Below are 5,493 nucleotides of genomic sequence, written 5' to 3' on the forward strand. Positions count from 1 at the left end.
TTTTATGCATCAAACGTTAAGTGTGGGGAAGCTTGTTGAAGATTTGGAAGGTCATGTAGTTCGGTAAGAGTTTGGTCAATTACACGTCTTTCCAGATATGAAAAGTACGTTTTGAGTTCGGAAAAATGTTCAGGGTGATGTCGGGATGCTGAAAAGTGGCCGGGTCGGAAAATGTCTGGACCCGTTTTCGAGCAAAACGTTCTGTTAACAAAGCCCATCGCGATACCGATGACCTTAGAAACATCTCCATCGCGTATCGCTATGGAAGGGGTATCCCATACATGGATGACGTCATCGCGATACGCGATGGCGTCGCTTCCTACCTCATCGCGTATTGCGATGGGGTCAAACCCTAATTGCAATTAATTTGGGTCGCGATACGCGACCAAATTGTATTTAACCCATCGCATAACACGATGGGTCATGGAGGATTCGAAAATAAAATTATATAATAACATACTCTTCTTCTTCTTCTTCCTCTTTACTCTGGCCACCACTCCCGTCGCCCTGTTTACTCAGACCACCACCGCTCCTCCTGTCAACTCCGTCCAAACACCACTGTCACCACCGCCATCACACTGAGTTTCGTATTTTTTATAAAACACCTATATAATATATGAGAGTGAACCCACATATAAATTATGAGTGAACCCATAAACAAAATGAGACAATGGTGTGGTGGTAAGGACCTTGCTTTCTGTCATGAGAACCCAGGTTCAATACTTTCTTTTAGCAGGTTATGTTTTTTTTTAAATGGTTAATTAATTAGATGCAGACCTTTATATCCAGCCCTATAGAATTTGTTTCATCTAAAGCTTCAAATGATAATTAACCTATACTAAAGTAAAACATCTATACTATGCAATATTCTTTGAAATTTTGGTGTTGGTAATTGGTTATAAATATAGTATTCTTAATTTCTAAAGTAAAACATCTAAAGTATGCAATTTGGAAATTTACTATACTATCACTTTGAAAAGCCATTACTAGACAAAGTGTTTGATCACAGTAAGAATATAGTTTTAAGTTTACATTCATGTGTCCAATGTCTATGATCATATACATTTGATGAGATTATTAGTAGTAGAAACATGCAGACGAAGTCAATATATTTTTATAGAATCATGTTCAGCGAACTTCACATAAAGGGTATATCCATAGACTGATAGACAGTATCTGACATGCTAAAGTAAATCATGACACTTTTCATTTTTTAATACATAATTTGTACCACCTTAATAACAAAAATGAGCATTCTAATTTCTGACTGGTAAAAGTACTCGCGCAACGCACGACAAAGCCAACTAGTTATGAAATATTAAGAGATATGTGGTTTTTTAATTTATAATGATAATGTTTGTTTTTTGTTATTGTATCGTATTTTTATTATGTGATAGACCTTAACCAGCCGGAACCGTCGAAACGGCCCGAACCGTCGAACCAACCCGAACAGTGAACCCATTGGAAAAAAATCCTGAATCCGCCACTGCCTTCACTGTCGTCCACTCACCAATTCACCACCAGTCACCGTCACCGCCTCACCATCATCAACCATCCGTCGTTTTCCGGCCACCATAGTACCGGACGTCCACTGTTACTATCGTTTATTACTATTATATTCTCTACACCCGACATCGAGGTATGTTTTATATTATTTTATAAGGTCGGGGTGTGAATTAAAAATGTCTGTTCGGATATGTGATATTTTGTGGGTGGTCATTATCGGGCTATTTTGCTTGCCGGGTTATCGGGGTAGTTTGGTTCGGTTATTTTAGTTTGTTAAATTTGGTTGTCGGTTTTGCTAAACGTAAGTAGTGATAAATCGGGTTTTTAAGTTCAGAATTTAAAATCATTATTTTATTATTATTTTAATGATAGTGATGTTTCGAAATTAAATTATATTTTTTAACTTGATTTAAGAATATTTTATTAATATTTTATATTCTAAACCCGACTTGTCACCTAATTCATTGTTTGCCGGCATGGGATTTGTTTGTTTGTACATTAATTGAGACTATCAGTCAGTTCGTTTATTTTATTCACGTCGATTTGTTATAGCTGTATGTATGTTAATAGTTTGAGTCGAGTCATTTGTTGAGTTTGTTAATCGAGTCGTGGGGATGCGTTGTAAGTTTGGATTGAATTGAAAAGTGATTGACCGCCCGTACTCAGTCTCCATTCGGGCGGGACAATCTGGCTTCGAAGCCCCCTCACCATAGAGTTGCATATTTGGGTGGGGCTTTGATGCCCCCAATGCCCACGTGGCGCTGACGTGGCACTATGGAGGGGCTTCAAAGCCTCTCACCATAGAGGATGGTCTAAGTGTAAATTAAAATTTTGAAAATTGTTGAGATGAAATCTTACGTGGATAGCTTAGTTAAATACCATATGAAAACTATGTATTGATTTAATATAGTAGTTAGATTAGTTATTATTATTATTTATTTTAAAAAAAAATCCGTTGCTAATTGTCGTATGAGCGTTATTGGGTCCGGGAGGAGCAACAAACACTCCCCAATCAGGGTTTCTTTTTCTCGGGACCACCCTCTCTCGTTCACGTGTTCAGTAGGCCCTAAATTACAACAATAATCTCATAAACAAAAAATATCTCATAAAAATTACAATAAATTACAACAATAATCTCATTAGTCGAGGTTCGTTTTCTATTAATACAAAATCAAAATATTAAATTTAGCAGCTACTACCCTATTACATGATGGTAATCATAAATCTTTTACGTCACAACAACGATTCCTAAAGAATTGTTTTTTAAATAAACTTTTAGTGGAAATTAGGCCACAGGGTATACATTTATCATTTATGTCGTTTAACTTCATGCGGGGAGCCAACACTAAGAATTCACGTGTCCTGTTCGAGTCGAAAAAGATATGCCCTCACCTTTAAGTTTTAACGTACTAAATAATGTAAACAGTTTTTTAAACGACGCTTACAATTATGGCAATAAACATAACAATTAGCAAAACAATGGTACTAGAATGAGTTTATGACATATTGGAATAAGCTAATATCTAAACGATGATTTTTGAAACTCTCATAACATTCTTGATAGCAATTTGGTGAATCAGATTTTCGTAGTTTATGCTCTATAATATTCCATTCTTGATAGCTATCGTTGCCAACCCGCTTAATCGTTTTTGGGGCATGTGGATCGTAAATAAGATTTCAACAACTACAATTTCAAAAAACTCCTTTATGTAGATGCTACAGAGACTGTTAGTGTTCGAAGTTGACGTTGTTGTTATCCCGCTTATTCATTTCATTTTCTATATTTAAATATTATTGATTAATAAAAAGTAACGAGCCTTTTTCAATTTTTAATGGCTTATAAGTCTTACAACAATAGTGGGTCTAAAAAATTTGTGGACATTATAAAAATAGTGAGATTATAAACGTCCAGGTATTCTATATATATAACACCGATAATTTTTTTAAAAAAATTTGTTCCCCTGAAAAAAAATAAAAACTTTCCCCAGCCAAGCGCCCCCATCCACCCCCCCCCCCCCCCCTTCACGGGTTACATCACTTGCTTTACCTCTTTGTACTCTATCTCATCAAAAGGAAATTGTTTAACCCCACTTAACTCGTTCAATTTATAAAAAAACATTTCATAAATTATTGCGTGTGAGTGTAGAAGATTTTTTTTAATTCATATTGTCTTTAATGTCCTTTAATCCATAAAGAAAGTGATGCCCTGCTCGTTAACGTTTGTCCAGGGCGTTAAGGTGTACCCCGGGCCTTCGTTAATTGAGGTTGATGCTTTAATTAAATGATTTGATATAGATATTTATATCGAATTTTCTTTTGAGTTTTCTCGGAAGTTGATATGTAATAGAAAGGTTAATATTTTTAACAATTTGATGTTGACATAAAAATTATGTGATCGGGATTGATGTTTTAAATGATATTTATGGAAGTTTCTCAGAAATTGTCCAATTAATTCTCCCATTCAGGAAGATCAGTGGTAATTTCTGCTGCTTATTCTTTTAACATGCTGTTTCTTTAGCATAATTTCATGTGATTTAACTTTTTCAAGTGTCCCTTTTCTTATCCCAACAAAAATGTCCTTGATTGAAGACTCAAAGCACCTCAGAATACCCTTTCAAGATATTAAAGAAGCCACTAAAAACTTCACAACCCTAATCGGAAAGGGTGGGTATGGCTCTGTTTATAGAGGAGAACTCTCACTTTCCGGGGAACTTACCATTGTCGCGGTAAAGCGACAACAATCTGCTGATAATCTTTCCGGTCAGGGAACGAAAGAGTTCTTAACAGAGATCCAAATGCTCTCTCGTTATAAACATCAAAACATCGTCTCTCTCGTTGGTTTCTGCAAAGAAGGCAGTGAAAGATTCCTCATATATGAGTATGCAGAGCATGGAAGCCTCAATATCTATTTAAAACCGATCAAAAACAGGTGTACACTCACATGGAAGCAACGGATCGATATATGCATTGACGCAGCCCGTGGTTTGGATCATCTCCATAACCATGTTGCAAAGAACCAAAGAGTTATTCATAGAGATTAAAAATGCAAACATTTTGTTAGATCACAACTGGAGAGCCATGATTGCGGATTTTGGGCTTTCTAAAATAGGCCGTGCTAACGAAAGTGTCACTTATATTATCACTAATGCCTCTGGGACATTTGGTTATTGTGATCCAGCATTTATCAATTCAGGGATTCTCACTAAAGAGTCTGACACTTATTCATTTGGGGTAGTATTGGTTGAAGTCTTAACCGGGAGATTATGCTTAAAATATGTTGATGGTGAAGAAGAAAATCTAGTCAAATTGGCTCAACGCTGCTACCAACAAAAAACGTTAGATCTTATTATTGATGATGATTTGAAGAAACACATGAACTCATATTCAATGAAGGTCTTTTCGGAGATTGCATTTCAGTGCTTGCAGGATGATCGGAAACAACGACCCTCAATGGGTTTGGTGTTGCAGAAACTTGAGAAAGCATTGACATTTTTAGTAAGTAACATTTTAATTTTCACATGTCTTTACAAGTTTTTGCTTGCAGTTTTATCAAAAAAAGTTTTGGTGGTACAGGAAACTGAGGACCCACCTGAGTTGCTAGTAAGTTTTAAGAGGCTCCTTTGTGTGTGTATATGTGTGTTAAATTTACTAAAATAATTGAACTAAACACTTATTTTTTAAAATGTTTGGTGCCATAGGAACTTGAAGAAGCTTTGGGACTGCAAGTAAGTGTACAAGTCTACTAGAAATCAAGTACACATATAGAACTATTTGTGATAATAAACTTTGTTATACAGAAACTTGTGGAAACATTGCAAATGCAGGTAATTAAGTTCACATTTGTTGGAGGTTAACTTGTGTTTATATATGCAACTGATCTCATGCACTCTTTTGAAATATTATTTGATGGTGAAACAATTTGAGGAGGCGTGTGGAGTGCACGTAAGTTTGTAACTGTTCTAAAAAACGACGTTTCTTTGTGCCTAA

The 5,493-nt window shown here is 35.7% G+C and overlaps 1 pseudogene; it reads left to right on the plus strand.

Annotated features, from left to right (window-relative positions):
- Nucleotides 1–4,079: 4,079 nt before the first annotated feature.
- Nucleotides 4,080–4,547, plus strand: LOC143544551 (putative receptor-like protein kinase At2g23200 pseudogene; annotated as a pseudogene).
- The last annotated feature ends 946 nt before the right edge of the window (nucleotides 4,548–5,493 follow it).

This window comes from Bidens hawaiensis, unplaced genomic scaffold (assembly GCF_021521415.1).
Source record: "Bidens hawaiensis isolate Kalapana, Puna unplaced genomic scaffold, B.hawaiensis_p1.1 tig00013628_1, whole genome shotgun sequence".
In the NCBI taxonomy this organism is placed as follows: domain Eukaryota; kingdom Viridiplantae; phylum Streptophyta; class Magnoliopsida; order Asterales; family Asteraceae; genus Bidens; species Bidens hawaiensis.